Source organism: Haematobia irritans, chromosome 1, assembly GCF_050003625.1.
Source record: "Haematobia irritans isolate KBUSLIRL chromosome 1, ASM5000362v1, whole genome shotgun sequence".
In the NCBI taxonomy this organism is placed as follows: domain Eukaryota; kingdom Metazoa; phylum Arthropoda; class Insecta; order Diptera; family Muscidae; genus Haematobia; species Haematobia irritans.
In genome coordinates, this window is record NC_134397.1 from 279,263,268 (window position 1) to 279,287,633 (window position 24,366).

General features: G+C 27.9%; 1 long non-coding RNA gene across 1 annotated transcript in view; it reads left to right on the forward strand.

The window, feature by feature from the left end:
- The window catches only part of LOC142226590 (uncharacterized), a 42,109-nt gene extending 23,530 nt beyond the window's left edge, over nt 1-18,579 (forward strand). Inside the window, exon 3 of the long non-coding RNA XR_012719707.1 lies at nt 11,368-18,579. This is a non-coding gene — a long non-coding RNA (uncharacterized LOC142226590). The remainder of the gene's footprint in view (nt 1-11,367) is intronic.
- Nucleotides 18,580-24,366: the final 5,787 nt, after the last annotated feature.

Consider the following 24,366-nt stretch of genomic DNA (forward strand, 5'->3'; position numbering starts at 1 on the left):
AAGTTAGACGAAAGTATTTAAAACGAAAATTTTATTATAAATATGAGAGTAAACTTTAAACTATTTATGGGAGCAACATGACGCATTCGGTTCACTTATTACACCAAAATGGTTTGAGATGTATATTGAAATCGATCAACACGGCTGAACATTGTTTATATATTTGTTTTGAGGGAATGTATGAGTAATGTCTATAAACAGGATTGCGAACAGAGTATTGAATAATCGAAAATAAAAACAGAATGGAAGTAGACAGAATTAGAATTTATGAGGAAAAACTAAAACTAAAAAAAAAAAAAAATAAACGATATCAAATCAGATTTTTTTTTTTTGAAATTAGCGAAACGACGAATCATTTAGTAAGAGTAACAAAATATCTTCGGTGAAGTGTATATAAAGTAAACATTTATGTCAATTGAACGACTATAAGGTGAAATTCGAATGTTGTAGTGTGAGAGAATACGGAATGCATTTGTGTGAATAGATGAGATTTGAAAGTATGAGGTAGATATTAATGATGGTAGAATGAACATATTTGAATTATTTTGAGAGAGAGAGTGATAGAAGATTATGGTAATATTTTGTAGTGTGTGCCAAACATTTGCTAAGTGTGAGAGCTAGAATGTTACATGAATGTTTAATTGTTAACCAATGTTTGTAAGATTATGAGAAAGTTTTGATCTGTAAGGCATATTTGAGAGTTTGTATGGGATTAAGATATGAGAACTTCCACATGTATGAAGAAGTTTAGATAATTTGCACATATATTACGAATAAAGATATTGTGAATTTAAAGTTGAAAATTGGATTGAGTGAAGCCACTATGTTGGAAAAAAATGAGAAACAAAAGGGAATCCATATGAATGAAAATTTTTTCTTAGAAACTCTTCAGCGGTAACTGAATTCTTTACTGGCTATTGTTTGTGAGTCATCGGCTTTCCTCTTCGTGTGAGAATGATTGAGTATAGATGGACGATGAGACAATATTGACAAATGGTTATGAAGTATTGCGAGAGAATTGTTATAGATTGATGTAGTAGAATGACAAGAATGTAATGAATGAGAGAACTGATTACTAATACTAGTTAGAGCAATGAAATGAGTTTGTTTGCGAAAAAGGGAATCATTGTGAATGGAGAAATATGTACTCTGATTGACTTGGTTGTATTTATAATTGAGAGAAAATGATATTAAAAAGCACGAATGAGAGTGAGAGATTTGGAAAGAAGTGAGCTTAGGAGTAGTTGTGATGTGAGAGCTTGCAAAGTTAGCTTGAGCTATGTGAAAATGAAATGTCTAAAGATTATATTTGTGTGTATTAAGATCAGTTTGAATGAAAATTAACTCGATGTAAGAATACTGAATGACTAGATAACTAGAATGGGCGAGAGAGAGTAAACATTTTGAGAGTGAAGTAAAGGCTAATATCTGTGATGAGTGGAAGTCTATAAATATTCAATATGTATTAATCGACCGATATGAGAATGAATATGAATGCAAAGTTTAATACGAAAATACGTTATACGATTTAAACATTTTTTGAAATATCTTTGCATATAAAAAACATAGAAGATATAATTAAATGAAAGCGAAATAGAAAATTATGTTTTATGAAAGAAAACTAATAATTCCAGTTCTAGAAAAGTTGTTCGTTCAGATATTATTAAAAGAAAATAACATCACAAAAGTAAAATTGCGATTAATAGAAATACCATTGCGATTTTTTCCCATCTGGTTTATATCTAATATTATAGAATGAGTTTGAGAATGCTAAAATGAAAGTTTATATATATGAGAAGAGAATACTACATTTGATCTATTTTGTTACTGAACTTAAAGGTATTGTATTATGCGAGATTAGTGGTGTTCAGTATTAAAAGAGAAAAATACGGCAGATATATGCAATTAAATATGAACATGATAATATATTGTTGGTGATGATATTTATTAAGGACTGAACTTTGGGGGAGTTGTAAAAACACTTAAATATCAATAACTGCGATTTTAGACGACGAATAGAAATTAAACAAAAATGTATAGAAATAATTAGCATAATTGGTTGAACTTTATTACAGATAATCTAAAATGTTTTCGATAGTTTAGTGAGATTTAGTACTGAATGAGTATGGTATTGCGACGATTTATGGTATACTACTGGGAATGACAATATAATATAAGGAATGATCAATGAAACGAGAGAGAAATCAATTAATGAAAAGCCATGAAAGCATGTAATAGACTCGCTAATGAGGTACACAAAAATGCGATTTAAAAAGTGCGAATTTGATATGACTCAGGTTTAAAGGAAATTTTTATATATAGATACAAAATTTTTTTTATGAAAATATAGATAGGAGTATGCGTTGATAGATATGAATATAAATAGGTGGCAAATTATGTTTTATATTTGAATACTAATAGTGAAACTGTGAAAATTTTATGACGTATTTATAGAAGTTTGTTAGAATGGAGGTTTAATATGATTAAAATTGATAAGACTTAGCGAAGAAAAACTAACGTACAATTGTAATTGCGCCTCAAAGATATGTGAATTGAAAAACAAACAAAAAATATTTAGCCTATATTATCACAATACTATTTTATTTTTGATATGATGATGGCGTTATGAATCTTACGAGCGACATTTCACAGTCTAAATAAAATCTAGTTTGAAGAGAATGATTGAGTACAACTGTGTGATAAAATGTAACATGTGACTACGGTATAGAGTTGAAATCAGTCCCAAATTTTAAAATTACAGACTTAATAAACACTGAAAATCAGAATACATAACTTTGACCCAATGCTATATATATGCGGCGGAATTTTGAGCGAAACGAATATGAATGAATTAGGAACTTTGTATGTGTTCGATGTTATGAATATGAAAATGTTAATTTAATTAAGAGATTAATGCGACAAATATTTCAAAATATATCCATTAATAATATGGTCAGACAATAAAAACCGAAATTGGGTTAGAAAAATATGTTGCGACTATAGCATTTTATTTATAGATTTTTTTATTATTAATTTTTCTACGATTTGATATTCAGAGTTTATTTCCGATTTCCGTATCTCATTGATTTTTCCATTATGAGTTTGTGTTTGAATGTTGAATGATTTGCGTATTTTTGAGCGTTTGTGACAATTTTCGATATGTTTGTCTTTCGCAAAAGCATGAATTTGAATGAAATCTTCTGCATATAAATTGCGATAAACTATTCCGAAAAAATATTTAAGCTTTGAAAATATTCTATGATTTCAATGACAATTATAATGGATGAGGATGGAGTGGAGGAGGAGGACAATTATTTAAAAATGTCTATTATGAAATGGTCCAGTATGATCTAAGAGTGTAAAAGGATTTTTAAATTAATAAGGATAGGCTAATATATAACATAGGAGGTATGGATTACATTTATAGGGGAATATTAGAGAAATTTATATGTATGTATGAATGTGTGCTATGTGCTTTATAATTTTTATTTTTTATTCAATATTTAAAATCAATGAAAATTTTAAGTTTTACGAAAATTAATTGGTTGAAAAGAATCTACTATTGCTTTCAAGAAATATTATTATTGAAACCATGTTATGAGATTGTTGAAAATTATCATATATTTTATATTTTATCCAAATTCTTTATTTAAAAACTTCGTTAACCTAAAGTCCACAAGATTGAAAGCTTTTTTTCCGAGTATGTCTTTGATATTTAAATGGAAGTCGTATGAAATGCCTGATTTGACTATTAATGTAGGATGAGTATTCCATGGAAGGGACTGAAAATGTGAGATTGAACGTTTTTGAAAGAAATTACTAAGATTTTTGTATTATACGCAAAAGAAATTATGATTTTAAATGGTATATGTGAATGAATTTGTAATTGAAAGTCCATATTATTGTCGGAGTGTATGGTGCCAGTAGTACGAAATTTTTGTTTGATATTAATTGAAATCTTTCAAATAATGTGTGTATGTTTGCTAATATATTGAATGAGTAAATCATTGTCAGATTATTGCAAAAAGTAAAAAGCTTAACTAGCTAAATCGAACGTATGAAATATTACACATAAAATAATTTTACTTAACTTGATTATTGACTTACGTTACATCTTCGAATCAAAATAATGATCGTAATTGCATTGCAGAAATATGACTGGATATGAAATTATTTTATTTGACTTTATTTCATGTGAATGGAAAAAAATTGCATTGAAGGGATTTAGTTTTGCGAAATTTGATATGCTACAATATTTTATAAGCCTTATTGGTATACACGAAAAACCATTAAATGGTTGAAAATGTTAAAAAAAGAACCCCAAAAACCCCAAATAGAAATGATTTGAAATGACAATGATATCTGAAACATAAAATACCTTCAAACTAGGAAAGAAAAATGTCGCCTAACTTTTGTATGGTATTGTTTGAATTGATTGTGTTTTAAAATCTTGTCGTGTAAATGAAATTTTGGCATGGAAATTTTAATTATTTTTTTTTTAAATTGGTTTTACAAGGATGAGCGATTTAAAAGATCAGAAATTAAGACAAATTTACGAAGCTAACCTTCCATTTACGAAGCTAACCACAAGTCCAAGTAAGATGATACTTTCAATTACAATTTGGTATGACAGTGTGATTTTGTATGAATGGAGAAAATGGTCTAAATTATGTTATCGAAAACAATTCGCCTACATTAAAATTTACTGCAATTATTTTTACTGCTTAGAGGTCCAATAATTTGCAAATATTTTGATATTGCGGTTATGTATGTGTCTTGTAGAATGTGTGAAATGATTGACTGATGGTGTTTGATATGAAAAAATGATCCCGAACTTTTTATTGGGCATACCATACCCCATACAATATCTTGCGTTTTTTTTATTTTCTGCGAAATTTTCTGTTTTTTGACTTAAAAAAGATTGAAGAGTACATATTAAAATTATCATTTTCCACAAGTTGGGCCTTGCGTAATTAAAAATCTCTATAATTTCGTCGAAATTCTGTAAAGAAAATTCTAAAATTGTACATAACACAGACCCATAACTGCATTGTTACGTACTGGTTATAGAACCAATAATCCAAATAATAGTGTAAAGTATTTGAAATGGTAGATTGATGGAATTTGTAAATGACTTGAACATTTGACTTCTTAAGAAAAATACTATGTCGAACTATGAATTTCGTGAATTTCGTAAAAAAACACAAAAATGAGTTATCTATGTAAAACTATAAATAAAAAAGACACATCAAATACTTAATTTTTTCGATCAAAATCAAAATTAGAAAAATAGCGTTTTAGTTGTAGGTTTTTATTTAAAAGGTTATGGGTTTAATACCACCTAATTCTAATAATTATTTGTATCAGTTCGTCGAATACGATGAGACCCATTCGTCGAATACGATTTGAGACCCGACCCACCAGAGTGACCCATTTTACAATTTACATAATTTCACCAAAATTTTGCGTTTTACTATGGTTTTTTTCACCAAAGATGAAAAATTAGAAAAATAATTTGCGTTAATATTCAGGTTAATTTAAATCTTAACGAATACACATCCTATAAAATGGTTAAGAAATTATCTTAATAAGTATTCATGAATCAAAAATGTTGAAATGTTGAAAGAAGTTTAAGGAGTTGCGTGAGAATGTTATAGGTTTAATACCAACTAATTGTAGGTGTTTTGCGTTAGAATTTTATGGGTTTAATGTGAAGTAATCCTTACAATTGTAATTTTTATCTGTTCGTCGAATAAGATTCCAGACCCGACCCGCCAAAGAGACCCATATTACAAGTTCTATAATTTCAGCGAAATTTTGCGTTATACATATTTAACATTTGACTTCTTAAGAAAAATACTACGTCGAACTATGAACTATGAATTTCGTAAAAAAAAAAAACAAAAATGAGTTATCTCTGTAAAGCTATAAATAAGAAAGACACATCAAGTACTTAATTTTTTCGATCAAAATCAAAATTAGAAAAAATAGCGTTTTAGTTGTAGGTATTTATTTAAAATGTTATGGGTTTAAAAGCAACTAATTCTAATAATTATTTGTATCAGTTCGTCGAATACGATGAGACCCATTAGTCGAATACGATTCGAGACCCGACCCACCAAAGTGACCCATTTTACAATTTACGTAATTTCACCAAAATTTTGAGTTTTACTATGGTTTTTCACCAAAGATGAAAAATTAAAAAAATAATTTGCGTTAATATTCAGGTTCATTTAAATCTTAACGAATACACATCCTATAAAATGGTTAAGAAATTATCTTAATAAGTATTCATGAATCAAAAATTTTCAAATTTTGAAAGAAGTTTAAGGAGTTGCGTGAGAATGTTATAGGTTTAATACCAATGATTCGAGACCCGAAATTTTATTTATATTATTGAATCAACATTTGAAAAATTTAAGTTGTAGGTGTTTTGCGTTAGAATTTTATGGGTTTAATGTGAAGTAATCCTTATAATTGTAATTTTTATCTGTTCGTCGAATAAGATTCCAGACCCGACCCGCCAAAGAGACCCATATTACAAGTTCTATAATTTCAGCGAAATTTTGCGTTATACATATTTAACATTTGACTTCTTAAGAAAAATACTACGTCGAACTATGAATTTCGTAAAAAAAACAAAAATGAGTTATCTATGTAAAGCTATAAATAAAAAAGACACATCAAGTACTTAATTTTTTCGATCAAAATCAAAATTAGAAAAATAGCGTTTTAGTTGTAGGTTTTTATTTAAAATGTTATGGGTTTAATACCAACTAATTCTAATAATTAATTGTATCAGTTCGTCGAATACGATGAGACCCATTAGTCGAATACGATTCGAGACCGGACCCACCAAAGTGACCCATTTTACAATTTACATAATTTCACCAAAATTTTGAGTTTTACTATGGTTTTTCAACAAAGATGAAAAATTAAAAAAATAATTTGCGTTAATATTCAGGTTCATTTAAATCTTAACGAATACACATCCTATAAAATGGTTAAGAAATTATCTTAATAAGTATTCATGAATCAAAAATTTTCAATTTTTGAAAGAAGTTTAAGGAGTTGCGTGAGAATGTTATAGGTTTAATACCAACGATTCGAGACACGAAATTTTATTTATATTATTGAATCAACATTTGAAAAATTTAAGTTGTAGGTGTTTTGCGTTAGAATTTTATGGGTTTAATGTGAAGTAATCCTTATAATTGTAATTTTTATCTGTTCGTCGAATAAGATTCCAGACCCGACCCGCCAAAGAGACCCATATTACAAGTTCTATAATTTCAGCGAAATTTTGCGTTATACATATTTAACATTTGACTTTTTAATAAAAATACTACGTCGAACTATGAATTTCGTAAAAAAAAACAAAAATGAGTTATCTATGTAAAGCTATAAATAAAAAAGACACATCAAGTACTTAATTTTTTCGATCAAAATCAAAATTAGAAAAATAGCGTTTTAGTTGTAGGTTTTTATTTAAAATGTTATGGGTTTAATACCAACTAATTCTAATAATTAATTGTATCAGTTCGTCGAATACGATGAGACCCATTAGTCGAATACGATTCGAGACCGGACCCACCAAAGTGACCCATTTTACAATTTACATAATTTCACCAAAATTTTGAGTTTTACTATGGTTTTTCAACAAAGATGAAAAATTAAAAAAATAATTTGCGTTAATATTCAGGTTCATTTAAATCTTAACGAATACACATCCTATAAAATGGTTAAGAAATTATCTTAATAAGTATTCATGAATCAAAAATTTTCAATTTTTGAAAGAAGTTTAAGGAGTTGCGTGAGAATGTTATAGGTTTAATACCAACGATTCGAGACACGAAATTTTATTTATATTATTGAATCAACATTTGAAAAATTTAAGTTGTAGGTGTTTTGCGTTAGAATTTTATGGGTTTAATGTGAAGTAATCCTTATAATTGTAATTTTTATCTGTTCGTCGAATAAGATTCCAGACCCGACCCGCCAAAGAGATCCATATTACAAGTTCTATAATTTCAGCGAAATTTTGCGTTATACATATTTAACATTTGACTTCTTAAGAAAAATACTACGTCGAACTATGAACTATGAATTTCGTAAAAAAAAAACAAAAATGAGTTATCTATGTAAAGCTATAAATAAAAAATACACATCAAGTACTTAATTTTTTCGATCAAAATCAAAATTAGAAAAATAGCGTTTTAGTTGTAGGTTTTTATTTAAAATGTTATGGGTTTAATACCAACTAATTCTAATAATTATTTGTATCAGTTCGTCGAATACGATGAGACCCATTAGTCGAATACGATTCGAGACCCGACCCACCAAAGTGACCCATTTTACAATTTACATAATTTCACCAAAATTTTGCGTTTTACTATGCTTTTTTCACCAAAGATGAGAAATTAGAAAAATAATTTGCGTTAATATTCAGGTTAATTTAAATCTTAACGAATACACATCCTATAAAATGGTTAAGAAATTATCTTAATAAGTGTTCATGAATCAAAAATTTTCAAATTTTGAAAGAAGTTTAAGGAGTTGCGTGAGAATGTTTTATAGGTTTAATACCAACTAATTCTACTAATTGTAGGTGTTTTGCGTTAGAATTTTATGGGTTTAATGTGAAGTAATCCTTACAATTGTATTTTTTATCTGTTCGTCGAATAAGATTCCAGACCCGACCCGCCAAAGAGACCCATATTACAAGTTCTATAATTTCAGCGAAATTTTGCGTTGTATACATATTTTTTACCGAACAAAATATTATTGCGTTCATTAATTCTTATAGTTATTATCTTTATCTGTTCGTCGAATACGACTCGAGACCCGACTCCAAATTTTGCAGGTGTTTGCGTTAAAATTTAATTGTCATTTTTATCTGTTAGTCGAACACGATTTAAGACCCGACCCGCCAATGAGACCCGTATTTCCATCATTTTACCGAAATTTTGCGTTATCATAGATTTTTCACTGAAAATCTAAACTTGAAAAAAAAAAATCCGTTAGTATTTTATTTGATTTAAATCTTCACGAATACATATCAAATGTTTAAGAAATTGTCTTAAAAACGAATCGAATATCCAAATTTTATTAGAATTTTTGAATCAAAGATTGCGTAAAATTAAATTTGAGTGATTTTAAATTACTTTTCTTTTTATTCTGTTGATATGAAATATATACCATCCAAAAAGAATGTCCCATATTTACTTTTTCGATTTTCGTATTGAACAAATTCGTCGAAATTCTTAAAATGCAAAAATTGACTGAAATACGATGACATAACTGGTAACGAAAATTACACAGATCAATTATAAATAAAACGATAAAATAAGAAAATCATGTGGATATTTAAATAAATTACAATTCGAACAAACATAAAATCAAATAATATATTTTAAAAAAGGAATCTTAAAAGTACATCAATGATATAATAACAAAAATCAAACAAACGAAACCAAACAATCCTTTCTATATTTTGAATCAAATTACAACTTTTGATCGAAATTCAAATTAACCCTTATTAATTCCAAGGTCTATAAAAAAATAACATATTCAAAAAGTTAAAAACAAAAATAAAATACAAATATTATCTAAAACAAAGAATATTAAAACGTTTAATTTACATAATTATTCCATTATGCAGTCCATGAAAAAATTGTTAGGAGTTATAATTGTCTATACCACAACTATTCCAAATTGTCCCCCTACATATTGTCGTACCTTACAATGCTATCTTAAATGTATAATTCAATGAAATTTCAATTATAAAATATAAACATAAGTAATTTCGCTAGGATTTCTTCTCTTTTATACATGAAACTAAATTAGGGTTAAAAGAATATCCAAAATGTTTAATTCAACGATTTTAAACACATTTTAAACTATAAAATATAAACATAATTGGCTAGGATTTCCTCAACAAAAATATTTTAAACATTCAATTTACTTCCGATACTTCAAATAGTCTTATATCATACATATTTTACCACCTTGTCAAACAATATTGGCTAATTAAATCTGCAACTATCCGCAAATTCTAATCCAACTTAAGTCTTACCCTATGCGAATTATAAGCAAAATATTTAATACATCTTTAAACAAAAAATAGGGTTAAATCCCATAAATATAAATATTAAATTGATGACGTTAAAAAAAAAACAAAAACAAAAATCAAGTAGACGTATGACCAAAACATCCCCTCAACTTTATAAAATTGTCTTACTTGCTATATCTACGGTATCGAAAGCATATAAATTACATATTACAAAAATAAATTATATTATATGTTTAACATATTTATTTTGTCTTGATATACATTTTGCATATGTTTTACTTGACTACTAATTTTCAAATATTAATCTTATGGAATTGCATATAATGGCTCGTAATATTATCGATGATATACTTGTTTGAATATTTTATAATATAACACATTTTTAAAGCTGATATTTAAGTTGTGGAATCGTCGCCTGATCTGTTTATTTCATTATTTTATTGTTTACTTATGTTGGAAAAAGTATGCATCTCACCACATTTATATATTCTTAGAAAAAAACAAAAAGTTGGGTTTCCGTCCTGATATTTCAGTAATTCTAAAACGTACCTATTGGGCAAGCTGTATATTATCCCTAGTATCCTTGTTGTATGCCCCGATAATACAAACATTTTACAAATTCGAAGACTTTAAATGATTCTAAATAGCAATATTACGACGTTGAAATTACAAGTTCACTTCTCAAAATATTTTGTAGATATAAATGCGCTTCCCATATATTTCTTTAAAATTGTCTATATACAAATATTCACCCTTTCCTGAGGGTCAAGAAATGAAGAGTACTACTTTATAAAATAAAATGAAATATGAGATTTTCAACACAAATAAAAATTGCAACCCATGACTATTAAAAACCAAGAAACAATTTCCCAAAATACGATCCATCGAACCCTTTACTTTACGAATTTTATAAAAAAAAACTTCTACATTAATCCCGTTTCGTCCTATTATAACAAACAACTAAATTGAAAATTAATCAATACAAAAATGTATAATATTTTCGCCCTTAAGAACCTGATAGAACTATAATACCAAATAGAATTATGATACCAAATTCGAAGATAACGAAATTTCAAATTTCTGACTATTGTATGAAAATTATACTTCGTATTGAAAATTCGAAATAATAATCAAATGACCCATATTAACAACTCAAATATGAAATACTGATCTGCAAACTAACACGTTTCGATCTCCAGAATGAAAACTTTGTGTTAAGAAAATTATTACAATTATTTCTACCCCTTGCAACTAAAATTAGATTTTCAATTACACGTATTTTCATTTTTAAACAGATAATCAACAATCAATACTATTTCAACATATACCAAAGTATATTTCTATGATGCGGCACTAACGCTAAAGGAAATCAACTTTTAAATCAATTTAGCACTAGCACTTTAAACCTACCTAGGATCTGCTATAAAATCGTTAATAACACTATCGTAATCAGCAACCATTGACGCCAATCAATCAAGAACAACACTCAAAACCAAGATTATTCTAAAATATTTGAGTTTATAATAGGGAGAAATTAGAGAAAAATTGATACACAATATTTACTCTTTGAATCATCATATATCACAGCAAATCTCTAAAATCAACACCGCAACATTAAAAAAATGGCAAAATTGTATATACCACCGAGTATAGCAATTACAAATATAAACCCCAAAGAAAATCATGTCCATAAGCGTTAGAAAGATGAGCTTTAAAGAATATATCACATGGAAATCTATATCTAACATATCAAATCAATTAATATCTGTTATTAAAATACAACGAAGAACGTTTCAATGTCCAGCAATTGACAAGTCAATATAACAATTTTTCAAACACCACATTCATATTTAAGAATCATAACCAATTAGAACATTCCTCAATATCAACATCAACAGACACATTTTGATGTGCTACCTGTTCGTAATTATTTTCTTCAATTAACAACAACATCGTTTCCTATATTAATTTATACACCAACAATGTATTTATTTATTTCACAATTACAAATGAAACTGATTTTATAAACGTCCACAAGTTAAATGCATAATTTCTATGTTTTAAAATTCTACATATTCAACGAATCCTTGCGAATTATTATTGAACATATGCGCTTTCTCATAGATAACAATATCCATCCCTCAAGAACCAACAACCCAACATTTCTCGAACACCAAAGCAATCATCCAATTGAAAATCACTTTCCCTACGAAGAGTTGTACAAGAATCTCTAGCGTATATCCCTGCGTAACACATTTAATTTAAAAAATCCTCATCCACGCAACTGCAAGAAATGTAACACTTCGTCTTAGTTAGTAAGGGACAAAACATAATTTCATCTAGAGAAGACCCAAATTAACTCGTTTCATCCTATACGAATAACTGAAGATAACAAGCAACTTTCAAATATCCAGTAAACAAAATACTAGACGAGCGTTTTGTTTATTTAGCTTTATACTATTATCAATCAAAATAGCGTTTTATTTCGAATCCTGTGAGTTATGATAATCAGTAAAGCACTTTATTCAAGACCTGTTTTGACCCTAATCGAATTTAATATTTATCTTCACTCAAGTTAACTTTTTTTCGTTGTAATTATATGCGTTAATTGGACAAACAGTACATACAAACTTCGTCAACTTTGAATAATTTGTACACCCCTTGCACATTTCAAACGAGTACTTGGTTTATTTTATGATACACAACAAATACATTATAATTTGTAACTACAACCTCAACACAACAAACATATTGAGAGTGACAACATATCAAAGTAAAGTCTCCACAAGAAACTTCCCTAAAAAAAATAAATTTCAAATATTGAAGATAAAACCAAATCGTTTATAAGGTTTAGAAAAATCTACGAAATAAATCCTGTCTGTAGTCCTAGACTAAAATATTCACAGAGGTGAAAACACTTGAAATACATCAACGGAATCTTCAAATACAAGTTTGCACATTACTCTTTAGAAGAAAAAACTTCAAATCACAAAATTTCCCGCGAAAAATTAAACAATTGCAAGCAGTCCAATGTTTAGAGATTTAAACACATACATCTATCAATTTTCTCCAATCAATTCTATTTACTACAATGCATAATAATAACTATAACTTATAAACAATTTGAACATTGACCCAATTAAGTGCACCTTACATTGAAGCCTGCGGATACCTATCATCAGTCAGCACTATCTTCAATTGTATACAACAGCGGATGTAAACACAAATTATTTCTTCGAATTAATGTAATTTGTTTGCCCTGATTTAACACCTCAATCAACTCATACTTTATGTATTTATATTCGTCAACCTTAAAATATTCACATTTGCACTAATTCCAAAAAAAATAATAACGTATAAAGAACAAAAACTAAGAGAGAATTTTATGTTTAAAACCCCTCAACAATATTCAATGACCATATTGGACAACAAATTTATATTTTCAACTATATCCTGATTCTATCTGCGAAAACAACAATCAACATTTAATAAGTTCTTCAATTATATTAACATCGATTTTCAAGCCGCAACACATCCAACTTTATTTGCTATCCTCAATTTTTTTGCACCCCCTACACATCTATACTTTCAACATAAATCTACCAGATATCACTTCAGCATAACTACGCAACTATCATCACAACTGTAATCTCCTAAGACACTACCATACCAAAAAGCACATCACTAAATTCCTGCCACAAAATATCACCAAGTAACGAAAAATATACACGTATCGGATATTACGAATATATTGATTTATATATAACCTATGAATATGAGTAAATATGTATGCAATTTAAAAGATCTTAATATTCCAACGTATTGGCTGTTTTTACCATTGAATATCTTACCCAAGCAGTTATTATTTATTGTGTTCTTTCATAGAGCTTATATATATTATTTAGACAAACATCTGAATCTTCTGGGCATATAATTTTGCTTACAGCATAATTACAAAATTGAAGGTATTTATTTAATTTTTTTATTAAATATTTTTTATGAGTAAAACTACAGGCGATCAAAATTGGTAAATATTATTCATAATATTTTTTCCGACCACATTCTATGTAGGAACTTAACTAATAATTATCTTCTTTATATAAACTTTAAATAAAATAGTTTTTCTTATGTGTAGGCTTTTAACAGAAAACTAATTCATGCTCCAGCTAGACCTAAAAGTTAACATCAATGCACTTGGACATTGTATAATGTCTTTCAATCCTAACATATATGGATTCGATTCAATCCATTTTGTAGACTGTTTGTCTACATATGCAACATAGTTGCAGTATTTTTTGTAAATATTAAAAAAATAATTGTATTTTGCTATTTCATATTACAAAATAATATATATTTTTTTATAGAATTTAAGTTGTCATATTTTAAAAATGAGAAGCATTATTGAATGTTTGATAAACGTAAAAGTAACCAAAAACCTTAATTCTAAAAAGATTTTGTTATAACATCCATGGCTTATTTTCTCTGATTATATGATATTCACCTATGTTTCATATCCGTCTTCTATTTATTGTTGTTTGTAATTATTGAAATATTTCATATAACAAATCACCAAAAAAATTCTAGAACTTCAGCAGAATTTTCACTCATGATGAAGAGAACATATTCAAAATTATGATGAATGTAAATGTTGTTGTATATGAAAGGGACTACAATACTTTTGAACATCCATAAATGTTTGTTAAGGGTTCTAAGAAACTTCATGATCATTTTAAACGCATTAAACCTTCACAAATGTTAAGCCATCATAGGGTTCTTAAGACACTTAATGTACACTTGAAGATAATCACAACATTGTTGGAATTTCAAAGAAGTACGATTCATCCCCATATCTTTCAAGAAAATAGATTTAATCGAATGTTTATTTCATGCACCTGATTTACTAGTTAGTTAAATTGACAAAAAAAATGCTTCGTCTTTAACTGAAACATACAAACTATCTTATTTCTATGTAAAAATGTATCATGGCTGTTTAATACTCGATCAAATTGTAGTTAAATGTCTTGTCACAATTTACAATTTCTCAAAATGAAATTGCAAATCATATATACGTATATGTATTTAACTTAAATTAAGTCTGACGTCAAACATATTAACCTAACAATCATTTTAAGAAGATTGTTTCGAAATGGTAATAATTACAATACAAATAAGTGTTTTTCATGCCTTGTGTATCTATATATAGACGATAATCCTATTTCCACTTATAAAATTCTAATGCTTTATGTAGTTGAATATATATATTGAGAATGTCCTTTTAAAACCCACCACCATACATATCCCTGCTAATGTAGAACCAAAAAATTACTATAGATTGAAATAACGGTGAAGAATTTCGATATTCTCTCGATCATATCTAAGGAAAGAGAGAGAGAGAGATAGCCAAATTTCAAATGTACAATCTCCCTCTCATAACTACTCAAGAGAATGAATTTCTTTATATCGTGTTTTCGAATTTATAGTCTCTTTTGGTGATCAAATAAACAAAGCCTCCATTTGCTTTGCATGAGAGGAAAGGTGTTATTTATAAATATGGGCTGATTTAATAATAATGCATCACTATTCCATTGTTAGTATATTTAAAATGCTTATGACACCAATTACTAAATTGTCCACTTCTGTATTTGTTTATTTTCTTTAGATTTTTTATGTGAATTTTTTATTGTTAGTCTAATAACTATGATGGATGGTGTGCGTGTATGGACTCGAACTATTGTGAATATTTAGCTTTTTTTGAAATTTAATATAGTAGTTTAATTCAGCGATAATTCAAATTATTCGTGTATAATACTCTAAAGCAATATTTCATATCCTTTGAACTTCTAATAGCATTGTTACATTCACTCTGTATTCCATATTCTGATGTTTGATTGTTTATTATTATTATTAATTATTTTTAATTTAATCTCTACATTTTGTGTATGGTGTAGGCTTCACATTAATATTTGGCATATTCTTCAATAACGACTTAGATGATTACTCATCCATAAGGTATTAAGACAACCTAATTCAATTTCTTTGTTATAATAAAATATAGTTTTTTTTTTTGTTTTCACTTGTTAGTTACTTGTTTTAAAATCGAATGAATGTTTCATTGAATTTTTTGTATAAAATCTTCGAAGTTAAATGTTTTCACATCAATATTATATTTACTATTCCCCAAAGAGAATGGATGTAAACCGTAAATCTGTATATCTCAATGTATTCTCAGTGCTGTTGTAAATGAAATTGAATATTCAATTATCATAATATTTTAACTGATCGAATACATCAAATTATTTCAACTATATTCTATGTTAAAGAAATACTCAGAGTTTCTGTTTAATCACATTTCCCACTTAGAACCAAAAATATGTAATAAATAAAAATGAACATATTTACATGCGAAAAATAAATTTATTAAATTCCCCCCAAGTGGAAGGGTATTTCATTATGAAAATGTAAACAATTCAAGTCATATTGTATCGAAAGTAAAAAGTTGGCGTAATCTCAAGAATTATTATTAATCCTTTTCAATATATTGATTATCGTCTGCATGCTTCATTTAAAACCATATTTCGGCTAAGAGCTAAGAGGATACCTAATATTAAATCGCCAAACAAATTAAATGTTGCCATCATATGTGTCCATAAATAAATCAAAATTATAAATTATTACGATCTAACATTGCAAATCTAAATAAATTTTAAAATATTGATTGCTTTTATCCTTTTCACATTGTACATTCAAAATAATGTTGACAGGCAAGAGAAAAGTCAAATCTGCCCTTATTCTATGAAAGCAAGGGGGTATTATTTCCTTAAATTTTATTATGATCCTCAGCACATCCGTGCTTTAATATTTTAAATTGAATTTTCAATATGAATATGTTGCTGAATCTATACAATTAAATTTTGTAAATAAAACCGAATAATACAAATACGATCTTTGGGAATAAAAATGCCTTCTCCCTAATAATAATGAATATATTTCAATGCTTGATGCAATAGGCTACCATATTATGTGTTTCTTATGTGTCCCAGCCCATAAATAAAAAACCATTTTTTATAATGTGTTAATAATTATGATTGTATTAAAAATTGATACTGCGTTATTGCATACAATGTTCAATTTATTTATATTTCTTATAATTTTATGAATATTTGGTTTATAATTTTACATTACATTACATTTTAGTAACATTTATGTCACAATATTTTCCCCCAAAATACTGTCTTAAAAACAAATTGAATATGACAATAATGTCGCAAAAATAATTTTACATAAAATTCTCTAACTTTACAAAGTTTAACAAAACCAATAATAAAAAAAAATTAAAAAATAAACTTTCTGATCATCCGTAATATATACCAAGAATATAACATTCCTAGCTACAAACGAAGTTCACTGAAAGATTTTTTCAATACAACGTTTATCGAATTGATATGACAAGAATAAAATGATAAATTTATTATTTTCTAACAAATTCTTCATATCGAAATGCTCATTCAATCCATGATTAGGATTTGGGAGCACATAAATACTTTTATAATAACAATAATTTTAATATAAACCCTATTAAAAAGATTTATCACAGTAAATTAAAATAAATAAGAGAACGATTTAAATAAAATACAATAAAATCTGATATAATGAATCCACACTTTAAGAGTTAAAATAAAATAAATTACCCTTATATAACTTCAAGTGCATATATAATTTACAAATAAAAGGAAACAAATAAAATTTAAAATACATTTATATACAGCATCATAAAAATAATATAAAAAACATGTTGCCCCTAAAATGAAGAATAAAAACGACAAATTTCTACAAATCAAATAGCAACCATTTCTATATAGGACTTTTTCGAATATTAAGAATTATTTTAATCGCTTGGACATAAAACAACGTTCTTTCTACTCTATGATATATTAGGAAACCCAATTTACTGAACTATCACAAAAAGAGTTTTTTTTCTGTAAATACATTAAAAAGAACTCCTCATATTAAACAATATTCTAAAGAGGTTGTAATATATACATATAATAGAATTACTATTTACATATAAACATATATATTTATATATATGATTAAACACGATATCCATTCATATATATTTCTTCAATATATACGTTTTTTACCTATATATCGTTTACGTTGGTATTACAATATCCTTCTTTTATTAACCATATGTTCCATAGATATAACAGATTTTTAAAAAATACGATATTTATTCGTTTAAATAATATTTAACCCAAATCATTCAAACTACATATAATTTATTTAAATATCCATATTAATATTCAGATAATATATCCTAAATATATAGCATAAAGTCTATAATTAAATTTTCCCTTCGGCATTCAAGATCAATTGACTAGTCAAATGCTCTTCCCCGCCGCAATTCGGATTGTGGTGTGTACGCAAAGTCCTTACGTCATGAGGACGAGCCCCCTCGGTCGGTTGGGGCGGGTTAGTGAGTGGCGGGGTCGTTCGACTACAATAAATATTTTGTTCTTAGAAAGTATACAAAAAATGTCGTATGCAATAATGAATACTATATTTAATTTTACAACATAATAATAAATAAAAAAGTAAAAATTATTTCTCTCTACAGACAGTAGACTGCAAATGCAACAAGGTTTTTTGGTGGATTCCACCAACCAAAAGATTTAAAAAAGAGATTAAATTCTATTCAAACTCAAAAATAAAACATCAACAACATGAAGAACTATATTCGGGAGCTGATCCGCCAGTATAACTAAAATCACTCTTTGACTTGAAGAAATTCGGAAGCTATTGGTAAGAAGGTATGGTATCTTCATACGCATTTCATATGATCCTTTAAAGTATTGATTTACTTCAATGGTAAGAATTTTGCAAAAATAAAAAATAAATTTTTATCAACCAAAAACTTTAAATTTATTTCAAAAATAAAAAAGAAAAAAATACAACTAATTTGGAAATCAATTTTGCAGTTAATGGAATGTTCAGAAGAAACAATATTAATATAAAAAAAAAACAAAAATAGGTGAATTACACCTACCAAATGTTTTAAAAAAGAGATTATATTTAGTTTCAAACTAATATTGAGATTTTAGCCCCAAGAACATAGAGGAAACAATTGCCATATGTATACCAATTAATGATTATATTTTGTTTCAAACTTTGAAGGATGCAATTTTTTTTTCGAACTAAAACAAAGCATGATGTCAACCATAAAAACCAATATGCAAAATGAACTAAAAAAGGAGCGGACTGCAACACCTTCACTATCAGAAGGAAGTACACAAATTTTGGCAAAGGCGGATGACACTTCGGTTTTACTACCAGCAGTGAGGAATCCATAGCTTTTAAAATAAATAAATAATAGGTGAATTTCACCTACCAAATTATTAAATAAAGATATTATATTTAGTTTCAAGCTAATATTGAGATTTTAACCACCAGAACAAAGAGGAAGAAACAAACATTTTTAGGAAAGTAAAGCAATTCACCACCTATGGTATATGTGAGTCTATATAAGCAATCCGGGGTTGTGTAGCTGAAACAAATACCACATATGGAACTCAGTCATTTCAACACACAATTTGTCATGGAACTGTGAATGGAGTAAGTATTATTTGCCTTAATTATTTTTTGCAGATCCACAAAAACAAGGATATCATGCTATTGAATTAGTCACTGTTATGGAACTGAAGAAAACATGACGCGACTATATCAACACCTATGGAGCATCTGTGATGAAATGGACAACAATGGGTACCCGCTGAATATCGAGCAATCTTATCTCCTACCTCTCATTCTCAGTTAAGCTTGATGGCGCACCGACGATCAAAAGATTCTGTCTTACGGTTAAAGATCCTGGTATTGATTTGGAACCTAAGGCACGAGCCTCTAAATAAATATATTATATTTTATACAACATAAAGGTCATATAATTAAGCAAATATTTTATTTGCCTGTAATAATGTTATATATTTAAAAGAACTACATACATGGAATATTTTCACAAAAAAATAATAAAGCAGTAACATCAAAGTTATTTTTATCAAAAAGTATTATTTGAAAAGTATTTTTATTTCAAAGATAAATCACGTGGATTTAATAGAGGTTAAGTACACTTAAAAAAAACCAACTATTTTTGATACTTACCTGAAGTATTTTGCATTGCTTTCGAGCCAAAGTTGTGGCTTCTTTAAAATAAAGTCATTTTTGCGAACCTATCTAGCTTTAAATCTAGGATCAATATAATTAAAATTAGAACCCAGAACTCATTTATCAGATTTGCGATATATAAATAAAGCTATTCACGTACACTAAAAAAAGGTTTACTTGGAACCAAAGATTTTTACCTTAAGGATTTTGCAATTGAGTTCGAGCCAAAGATTCGACTCCTTTTTTAGGGACAATTTAAAGACAGCTTCTTTAAATCAAAATGTTTTTCTTCACTTTAAGGAAAATTTTCCTTAGTTCAATGACATACAACTTTAACGGATGAACGATAATTTCCAATATTTGTATCCTAAATTTAATGTAAAATATTTTTGAAGCAAAGATTATAAACTTTCTTGTAATTAAAATTTCAAATAATGTAGGTTGCATAATCTTTCATATTAGGTCAATATATGCTTTTCATTATTACTAATTTATCTAATAATCAATCGCATCCAAATGACAGAAAATGTTTTCTTTGAAAAAGAACTTTGTTTTCTTATTCAAAAAACTTTAGAGACTCATGAAAAACGAACGGCAACAAATCTAGCAAAATCACTTTTCTCCTTTCATCCACTGAAAAAAATATTGTCGTGAGGTCAAAGATTTCATGTCTTTAAAATACGAATGCAAATTTTGCTTAGCATAGAAGACGCATTTCTTTAGTATAAAGTTTTTTTCCTTGACCAAAGGTCGATAAACTTTTCAATGAAGTCGTATTGTCCTTATAATTAAGTGATTTGATTTAAAAATGGATATCATAACATGAAAGAAAAAATGTTTGGGCTAAGGTCAACTTCACTTTTATGATTTAGAAAAAATCTTTAAATTTAATGAAATTGTCTTTAAATTTGTTGTCTTTTTGCATCTTGACTACAAAGCAAAAAATCGATCAAATATAGGACATGTTTTTCAACACTTTATTTTAAAGACGTTTTTTACTTGAAACACAGCAGAATTTCTACTAGTAGTCGAGTCTTAATTTGGAAAATAAAGTCGTCGTTAACTTGTTTTTAAAGGACTTTGATAGCATATGAAGAAAAAAAGCTGAAAAATCGAAAAATTAAAATTTGCTTCCTAGAAGCAAGTACACAAAACCCGATTTTAAAAGAGAATTGTGTCTGAAAAGTATCTTTACTTGTATTCTCCGCTTCTTTGGCTCGGAATCAATACCAAATTTTTTAAAGTAAAGACAAAATTTTTGGAACTGGGTATGCTTTTTTTTCAGTGTCGAATACTTTCGTCTCTTTATGGTAGTTCTGTGATAGTTCTTCATTATTTGATAGTGAATACTAAATAAATAACATCTAAATTCATCATTGAAGCAATATTTGAATTAATTTTTCGAATTTTCGATTTTTGACTTTTAATCAAAAAACGATTCTCGATTATTTTTACCAATCAAAATTCGAATATTCGATTTTTCATGATCGAATTTCATAGAAATAATGATTATACAAAATATTCGAATTAATGAAATCTATTTGTCTTTTTGTGAATATTATCAACAATAGTTGGTGAGAAATGTCAATAATTAGTGTTCCAGTCAAGCATGTTAATTTTTTTTTAAATTTGTTTAATATATTTTTAAAATGTTCAATATAAAATTTTTAACATGTACGAATCATTTATCATTATTTCCCAAATAGTTACCCCTATAAGTTCAAGGAAATTGAAAACATAAAGGATTCATTTCGACCAATTTGATATTTTATTTAATCAACTCAGAATTTTTATTCTTATTGGTAATAGAATTATATAAATAAAATATCAAGAAATATGTGCTCGTTTCCTTACATCTGGGTACATTTCAATTGAATCCAAAGAATAAAACATTAAAATCGATTTTTGATAGTCAAAATTAAAAAATAGTTCAAAATCTAAAATCAATTTTGCGATTATTTTTAGGTTAAAAATAGATTTCGATTATTTTAGATTTTCATGCCAAAATTCGAACACTCGACTAATCGATTTTCGATTTATAGATCCCTAATTTGAATTAATATTGTATTAATACCTCCTAAAATTAATTTATTTTATTGCAACATTTATTCCGAAGTCTCTAATCCCAAATTTTACATAGGAAGAATTTCGATATTGAAATTGGATCTTGTTCGATTTCAATGCAATATGACCCGAAGCCGTTTGTTAATTTGTACACTGAAATACTTTTTTCAGCTCGGTACCAAGGATTTTCTCTTTGCACTAATGATTTTGGTATTGATTCCGAGCAGCGTTGCCAGAATTGTTTCACCAAAAACCGCTAGATTTGTCCAAAAAACTAGCCAAAAAAAGCTAAAAAATGTTACAAAATAGCTAGAAAAAAAGCTAAATTTTTTTGTATCAAAAGTCACATTTTTGATTGAAATTTAACAAACTTAAAGGCTTTATTTCACTTAAAATGCATATTATTTTAATTGTATTCATTTTATTTCCATTTATGTGAGACTGTAAGAAAATCTATGTCATATTAGCTTTGTTTGCGTACTCGATACATTTTGATTACTATCACAAATTTTTACTCGAAGTCCTTCATTTATATTTCCTAGTAAAAACTTTTTCCCGGTAAACTTGCAATTATCAGCTGGTTAATCATCAACAAGTCCAATGTCACATAGAACTGCATTAGAAAATATCAATATATTTCGTTTTAACTGAATTAATGATAAATTCATGAGAAGTGTACACGTCTCCTAATTTTATTCGAAAATTTCCCATACAAACCTATTGTCCAATTTTCGTAAATGTAAATCCATTCCATTAATAAATAGCAGATTTGTTTTGATCCTATCACTACGAATTTTTTATTGCATTTTTTTGATGTTAAAAAAAAAAATAATACCACATTCAAAACATTACAGTCGAAGCTCGGTTTAACGAACGATATATTGTCAGGCCCTTTCGTTATTTAGAAAAATTCGTTAAATCGAACGGGAATATTAAATATTAACTTTTATTGAAAATCGTAGTTTTTTACCAGATGAGTAAAAATTCATAATCATTTGAAAAAAATCAAGCACAGAGACACTTAAAAAATAATACTTTAAATAATCCTGATGAACTTGATATATCTAGGTTAGGTTAGATTGAAAAGAGGATCCAAGATTCGCTGTCGTATGGGGGCCTATATACACCCATGTCATAATTTGTGTGCTCTTAACTTCTTAGACGAATTACCTAATTTGTTTCCAGTCCCCGGTTTCAAGATGGGCCAGGCATAGGTAGTGTTCATAGTAACATCTTCCTTAAACGTCCTACATACACCATTACTCTGCTGCTCCTGTCGGCATAGATGTACTCTCAACGCTAGATTGCCGTTTCGACCGAGCACCAAAAAAGTTTTTCAGCGGTAGTTTATCCCTCTCACTAATGATGTTGACATTCCTGTGTATTTTATAGTTTCTCTTCAGCTATAAGACAGAGGTTCCTTGTTATTGAGCTAAATATAGAATCGGGTAGCACTCATTATTAAGAGAAAAATTCACCACTTGTTCAACTGGCAATCCTACGAAATATTGCCACTAACGGACCTATCACAGGACTAGTACCAGTGCTCGAGTTTGTCGTAGTTTTTAAATTTTCATATATTTTATTGATTTCTATACTCTCTTTATTTTCAAATTTTATTTGATCTAGACATTTACCTATGGACCAACATAGTCCAAAAGTTTTTCTTTCTGGTGCAATTTGGATGATCAAAATAATACCGGTACCTAAGGATTTGTCCCAGACTTGTTCATGAGGTCCTGTCTAGTCCTACTAAGTTCTCCCAGGTCATGTAGTTTGGAATGAGTCCAATCCGTGGCCTCCAGTGTAAATTTATCCCCGTCAATGACAAACCCGTGTTGAAGTGACCGGTCCCTTCCATACGTTTCGGCCAGAACTGGGACTGGTCTATTCACACCAGGGAGTAGTCCTGTACCGGCTCCATTTCCCATAGCGAAGCTGCGCCACTCTATCTAACCTAACTTTACCAGTTACCCGGTCATTGAATATGTGTTTTCAAACATTTTAATGGAATCTAAATATCCTGGGAATGCCGTACTTTGTGGGCATTTCCTAAGGACTTAAGCCATTCT